The sequence below is a fragment of the Lethenteron reissneri genome, unplaced genomic scaffold (assembly GCF_015708825.2).
Source record: "Lethenteron reissneri isolate LAM-NWPU_2019-01 unplaced genomic scaffold, ASM1570882v1 scaffold_1280, whole genome shotgun sequence".
NCBI classification, from domain to species: Eukaryota; Metazoa; Chordata; class Hyperoartia; order Petromyzontiformes; family Petromyzontidae; genus Lethenteron; species Lethenteron reissneri.
The window spans coordinates 79,420-87,250 of NW_026890982.1; positions in this window are offsets into that span (position 1 = coordinate 79,420).

Below are 7,831 nucleotides of genomic sequence, written 5' to 3' on the forward strand. Positions count from 1 at the left end.
TACATTGCTTTTATGGCTTTATTTAGGTGATTTCGAAAAGTGTATTTGTTTGGCCATGTTTGTTGTAGTACGGAGTTAAACTGATGGCCTTAATCTAAGTTGTCTAGTGGTGGTTGTTGTTGTTTGACTTGCATCCCACTGGGATTTTTGCACACAGCGTTGGTGTACAGTGCTTTTTCTGAAATATTGTGCTGTTTTTTCCTGGATTTTCTGTTTGCACTCAGTCACATATTCACTTTAAGATGTTTTCTTGTTCATGTTTTTGTCTTTTGTTTGTTGCGGTTGCACCAGATTCAAGGGCTGAAAAAAACAACACTCCCACTACCATCACCACTACCACCAATACCACCACCACCACTACTACCACGGGAGATAGGATGTTTGTGTGCTGAATGCTGGAATCTGACCCCACGTCCTCCCCCCCCCCCCTCCAGCGGCTCCCCGGATGGCCTCCCCCAGCCCTGACCCCGACCACGGCCGCCACCGCCCCCTCCGAGAGGACTCGCTCCTCCCGTCTCGTCCGCATAGCGCCCAAGCGCTACACGGACGACGAGTCTCACGCGGCGCCCTTCAAGGTCGCCCGCCCCGTCGACGGCGCCACTGGCGGTGACGCCGCGGGGCCCGGGCCCACGCCGGGGCCCCTCCCCGCCCCCCCCACCCCCCCCGCCCCCCCCGCAGTCGTCGGCGTCGTCGTCGTCGCCCCGTGACGTTCCCGGCGGCTCCCGAGGGGGGCGCCACCGGGAGACTCCGCTGGGAATCGCCCCGGAGCGCGGAGACGGTGGCGGAGAGTCGGGGCCAGCGGGCGAGGAGGTGGTGGAGGAGGGGTGGAGGAGGGGGTGGAAGAGGAGGAGGTGGAGGAGGTGGAGGCGGTGGAGGAGGTGGTAGACAAGGCGGTGGAGGAGGCGGTGGAGGAGGTGGTGAACAAGGCGGTGGAGGAGGTGGGGACAAGGCGGTGGAGGAGGTGGTGGAGGAGGTGGTGGAGGAGGCGGTGGAGAAGGTGGTGGAGAAGGCGGTGGAGGAGGTGATGGAGGAGGTGGTGGAGAAGGCGGTGGAGGAGGCGGTGGATTGAGGTGGAGGAGGTGGAGGAGGCAGAGAGACGCAGGGAGGCCGCTGTTCGACCGCGTGCGGAATGGGAGAGACAGATCAGCTTTTGGTGGCGGGGCCGGGGCAGGAGGGGGAGCGGAAGGGGTGGAGGAGGCGGAGCGAGAGGAGGACAGGAAGAGGTGGACGAGGTGGACGAGGTGATGGAAGAGGAGGAGGAGGTTTTGGCCGAGGCGCTCGCCGCTAAGGAAGCGGCAGGAGGCGGTGGCGGTGGCGGATTTGCCCGGCGGAACCGAATCCCGATCCCGCTCGGGCTCCTCTACCTGCCGCTCTCCTCCGTCTCCTCCGTCTCCTCCGATGCCGGCGGCGCCGCCGCTCACAGACAAGCAGCGCCGGGCCCTGCGTGAGGCGGCATTGCACTTGTCCTCGCTGCTGACGAGCCGCCAGCGCCCAGCGAGAAGCGCCGGGCTCGTCGTGGTGCCCTGACGACACGTCGACGGCGACGACGACTGCAGCAACAATATCAGCGGCAGAGATCGTCGTCATCGCCGCTGTCCGGCTGTTTGTCGTTGTCGGAGGACACGTCGTCGTCGTCGTCGTCTTCGTGGTCAACGTCAACAACGGCTACTGCCGTGTCGCCGGAGGAGGTGGTGGTGGAGGGTGACGAGGCGAAGGAGCGGAGGGACGATGACGAGGAGGAGGAGGAGGTGGTGGTGGTGGAGGGTGACGAGGCGAAGGAGCGGAGGGACGACGACGAGGAGGAGGAGGAGGTGGTGGTGGTGGAGGGTGACGAGGCGAAGGAGCGGAGGGACGACGACGACGACGAGGAGGTGGGGGCTACGGGGGGCGTGCGCAGGCTGGTGCTGAAGTTCCGTGCCAGCCGCCTCCAGCCGAGCGTCGACAGAGCGGGAGACGAGGAGGAGGAGGCGGACAACGAAGAGGAGGAGGAGGAGGAGAGGGAGATGAGGAAGAGGAAGAGGAATAGGAGGACGAGGAGGAGGAGGAGACTACGGAGATCACGCAGTGCAGCCGATGGTGGCGACTGCAAGTCGGGCGAAGAGGCGGAGGAGGAGGAGGAGGGTGAGGAGGAGGGTGACAAGAGGGCGGAGGAGGAGAGCCGGATTCTGAAGCAGATAGACGCCATCATGGCTGAGATACGCCAGCTGGAGAGGAAACGCAGGGCGAGGGTGAGGAGGAAGAGATGAGGTGTAGGGTGGTGAGGAGGGGCTGGGTGGTGAGGTGTAGGCTGGTGAGGAGGGTGAGGAGACTCCAGTGGTGAGGGCGTTGGGAGTGGCTCACTCGCTCACCGATGGGACTTTGTCCAGATCTTTCAAGGATTTGTGAGCTCCTCACCACAATCCAAAACTTCTCCACAAATTTGGCCTGATGAAGCTGGTTGTAGTTACTGGCGACACGTCACGGTGCTCAGACTGTAGATGTCGTGGCGTCCTCTCGCCGCCTCTCCTCACATCGCTAAGCTCCGCCTCGAGCCACGCCTCCTCGTGGAACCTTCCGGATGGTTCCCGCACACAGCAGCCACGAGCTCCGCCCGTTACCTTTGGCCCAGATGGAGCCCTTCCTTCTCATTGGATATTAGTGACCCCCGCAGTGACTGTGCAATTAGCCCTCGTGTTCTTAGGTTTTTTCGGTAAAGTCACGTAGGTAAAAATTCTAATTAAAATAAAATAAAAATCACCTATAAACTTATAGGTGATTTTATTTTATTTTTTTATTTTACTTTGACAGGAGGGCGGAGGAAAAATAAAATAAAAATCACCTATAAGTTTATAGGTAATTTTTATTTATTTTTAGTTTACTTTTATTAATTTAAAATTTTTTATATACAGAAAAAACCTAAGAACATGAATCCTTGCAGTCACGAAAGCTTCAAATCTAGAATCAATTAGCCCTCGTCGTCCCTAGACGGTGCTCTCTCATTACAGATGCAATGCCAGGTGATGCGATTGCCAAGTGCCAAATCGTTCTGCATTCGGATTTTAGCAAGGAGTCAGTTTGTCAGAAGTGTTTTTCCTCTTCCTCCTGGAGCATCGAGAAACAATTATTCCACCTTGTCCCCTTCTGATGTGGTCCATGATGTCATGTTTTTCCTTGGTCGTCGATTAACAGCGGTTTCTTGATTCTACGTATCTTCGTAGCTCTTCAACGTTGTAGTTTTTCTCTCTCGTAAGGTCTGTATAAGTAGATCACGCTCATTCCGCTCTGGAGGTTGTACGCCTAACAGAAGCAGTGTCTTGTTATTGATGGCTAGACATTTATCTTCCAACAATATCGGCACCTCGTTAAAACCTCCGGGCAAAATTTCAAATGAAGCTTTGTATTGTCTCTGCAGGCTTTGGCGACTATATCATCACCCACGGTTCCTCGACAGTTCTCCCACAGGCTGCTCGGGTTGGATGGGTTGCAGGTCGTCAGTAAGATGGCGAAAAGGCTTCTTATTTGCTCTGGAAAAGATGTTAACGCTGTTTCTGATAATGTAGTATCCCAGTTGTGACCATCTATTAAACTAAGCTTTTGGCAAGCTTCTCTATAAGTCTGACATACTTTTCGATTTAAAGCTTTCGTGACTGCAGAGATTCATCTTCTTGGTTCTTTCGGTAAAGTCATCACGTAGAAGGGAAATGATAAAATAATACAAATAAAACGGAATTCAATAATTGTCACGACGTTTCGGCCACAACGCAAGCAGCCGTCCTCAGGTGAAGAACAGGTCTGTCGGGAAGACAGCGTCTGAATGAAACACCACCAGGCTTGGAGCGTCTATTTAAGCTGCCGGGTTGGAGGGGGAAGAGCGCCTTGACATACTTTACCGTTTACAGTTTTTAGAGCTGCAAAAGAAGTTGCTCCTCGAACTGTGTGAAGTGGCATTCTGAGACAAGAAACATTCACCGTTGTTTGGGTGAACTGTGTAGACGTGTCCCAAGGCTTCGCTTGCAAACGCATCCTGTCCTGGAACTGGTACTCCATTTTTGCAGAAGACTTTGCTTGACGAATTCCAAGTGTAATATCGGGGAATCTCAGGATACAGCAATGTGCTCGCAGATGGGTCTTGTAGACACAATTGAAAGAAGGCTGTCAAAGGATTTGTGTTTGGTGGTTCAGCGGCAACTAACCGGGCGTCGTCAGTTGTGAAGTCGGCTCTCTGGCCGTTCTCTAAATGAACAGTGAGGCGAACAACGGTGGGGTGGCGGTCGTGATTAGGAAAACTGAAAATCCGCCAAACTGCTTCATTACTACTGATGCACCTTCCCAACTGGTACCGAGAAACCTCGTCACGGCTGTTTTCACTAGCGAGTCCAAAAACAGCCATGTCGCTTCCCTTGTTGACATACTTGCAAATGTATTTGATGGATTTCACCGAGTTACAGTATTTCACATTAATGTGCGCCTGAACATTTTACAAAGAAGGGGAGACTATGGAACAACCCACCTGCTCACTTCGATATCCGTGTTGCCTCTAATCTTCAGTCTTGCTTCGTATCCACCATCTGCCGGAGCTCGCCTTCTACAGCGAGGATATCCATCGTCTCCAGTTTCTGTGTCTTTGATCAATTGCCTCGGATATTTCTTGCTGCACTTTCTGACCTTCGTACATGCTGCATTGACATTAAGGTTTCCACATGGCCCATGAATCATGTTTGCGGTCACTGCTGCAAGCAGATTTGGGTCTTCCTCTGGATTTGAAAACTCGGCAGATAAAACATCGATTTGGATTGGATGCATTTTTTCTTTCAGCCAGGTTAGAATACGAGCATGTGGGAGTCCTCGTTTCTGCCACTCAATTTAGTACATCCAGCATCTTATTGTTGGTTATTTCGGTAAAGTCACGTAGAAGGGAAATAAAATGATATAAATATAAAACAATACAAATTATCACGACGTTTCGACTGCAACACAAGCAATCATCATCAGGTGTGAAATCCACATCAAGAAAGTTTGAAAAAAGTGGTGGAAAAAACGCCAAAAGTGGCAGAAAAAACGCCATTTTTTTCAAACTTTCTTGCTGTGGATTTCACACCTGATGATGATTGCTTGTGTTGCAGTCGAAAGGTCGTGAGAATTTTTATTGTTAATATTTATATTATTTGATTATTTCCCTTCTACGTGACTTTACTGAAAGAACCAATAATATGAATCCCTGCAGTCACGAAAGCTTTAAATAAAAATTTATCCAGCATCTTGTTTCTCCAAAAACACGACTCTTAGTCGTGATCTCGATTAATTGCATTGTCTTTTGTCTGAACACTGGTTATTAAGTCATGTCGATGGCTGGGTGTCTGACCGAATGAAAGTCATTTTTTTAAATCTCAGGCCAAGCTGGATTACATGTGTAATAAAAGACTCCGTCAGGCACTGCTGGTCTCCTCGGACCAGCGTCGTCTCGCGCGCCGCCCCACGCACACTCCCTCTCGCGTGCCGCGCACGCTCCTCCGTTAGCTCCTCCACTCCCAGTACTCCGCACACCGCTGGCCAACGGCGTGCTGAGGTCCTTCGGCCACGTGGCCGATGGCGCGGATCCCTCTCACCACCCAACGTGGCTCAGACTCTTAACTTCCCCGACTGCCCCGATCTCTTCCGGGCTCCCACTTATATCCATTCCCCCCACGTGACCCTGACTCCTCCCTCCCGGATCGTCAGATCCGGCCTTCCCATATTACCCTGCTGGCTCCGTCCCCATTCACCTCGCCTCCTCCCATTGGAGCCGAGGTGAACGGTGGCCCCTCCCACACGCCCCGCAGACCAGGCTCCGCCCCCCAATGCCCCGGGCCGCGTGATTGGACCAGAGCCCAGCAACAACCCCATTGACGCTCGCATTACACATGTAAAGGTAATAAATACGTCGGGACATCCATACGCTCGAACATATGACATGACATCTTGAGCATATTCGTGCATGTGTCTAGGGCTTCCTGTGAATGTAGCAGGACGGCTGGATGCTACAAGGGGGCGGGGGGGGGGGGGATGATGTAGCGTCATTGTTGGGCTGTATGCGTATGATCATGGAGCTTACCTGTAATAGCGGACATGCGTCAACAGGGTGTGGTATACAGACCAGGTGGGACGAACAGGGCCGTTGGGCCAATAGGGCCCCCAGACCCCAAGAGGGGGACTGGGGGATGTTCCAGGGCCCTCTAGAGAGTTACAGAAGTCAGGCTTGGCTAGGGGCGGAGAGACCCTGGAATGGGTATAAAAGCCGGAACCCTGAACGGGTTCGGCAGTCTTCATCCACCTGAAGATCTGAAGATCTGAAGACTCAAGAGCTACCCTGAAGACCCTGAAGTGAAGAGCCCAACAACAACCGCCATTCGCCACTGGCTAGGGTCGGGTTCAGACATAACCAGTGTAGGGTTAGTGCTATAACCAGAGTAAGGGCACGTTAGTCTGGAGGGACTGCCTCAGGTTATCGGGTGTGAGGGGCCGTTATTTTTCTGTGTTATGGTTTCCCTAGTTGAATAAACGTGTTGCCTCCAGCGTCTAGCGAACCGTCTCGCCTTGTCTTGGACCCACTACACATGTAACCTATAGTAATGGAACATCTTGAAAGTCAAAAAATTAACCCGTAAAAACTAAGTTTTTCACTATAAATCCTTTATATGCGTGGCGGCTAGAGTCCTCTCGTCCTCTGGCTTGAGATGGCTGCCACTTAGGGTCAGATGATTGCCTGCCACCATTAAGCAATTGGTAATTAAATATTTTAAAATCCTAAAAAGTGTAAAAATTTTGAACAAAAATTTCACGAAAATTAATTGTCACGCACAACGAGTCTGTGTGCAAAATGTCAGCTCGATTGGATCACGAGAAGTGGGTTAAAAAACGACCGAAAGATTTGCACGGTCGTAAGCGCGCAAGCAAGTGAACTTAATATAAAGGATTTAAAATAAATGTTAAAGTAATAATAGTTTGTAACGTAGAGTCCTGCTCACGACAGGAAAGTTTGTGGGCAAAAAGACATATTGGCTGGACTTTGTTGTCTAAGGACATTAAATGTTATAGCTGTAGGCAGGGGAAAAAGCGTGTTATATTGTGTACATATGTATACTGTCGTAAAACATTGGTTTAATGTGTACGCTGTATTATGAAAAAAAAGTAAGAGAATGAGAGAAAAAAGATGGATAGATGCTTGAAGTGAGCTGTGATTTTGTGTGTTACCCTGCGCAGTGTCGAAATGACAGAAAAAATGGCCCCTTCCACCCCACCGAACGTGTGTGAGTTGGTACGGTCGATAGCGCACCATTTAATGAATCATTAAACAAAACTACACAAAATGGCTAATTCAACTAATAAAAAGTTGAAGATTGTGAAAAAGGAATAGTGCTTGTTGACAGTGGGGCTTACGGCGTGATACCTGGCTATCACTCATTTCGGGTAGGGTACGGGTAGGCCGTGAGTCACTGGTGAGTAAGCGTTTGTCACTCATTTCGGGTAGGGTACGGGTAGGGAACGTGGTACCAGTACCCGGTCGGGTACGGGTACGGGTACCCATTTGCGACCCTGGTGCGGCCGGGTACGGGTACGAGTACGGAATCAAAACCCGTTTGCGACCCTCTGGCGAGCGGTCCTCCATCCAGAAGTAGCGGTCCACACACAGGTGGCTCAACGCAAGGGGGCTCTGCTGATGACGCCACGGCAGTGGAAGCTGGCCTAGAGGTGGTGACAACCAACGCCCATGGAATGGCGCACTCGCCAGAAGGCCGTGGTGCTGATGGGACGTGTTAAAGAACAACCGTTATAGTTTTATTTGGAGGCCACAGATATGGGGAGGCTGATTGCC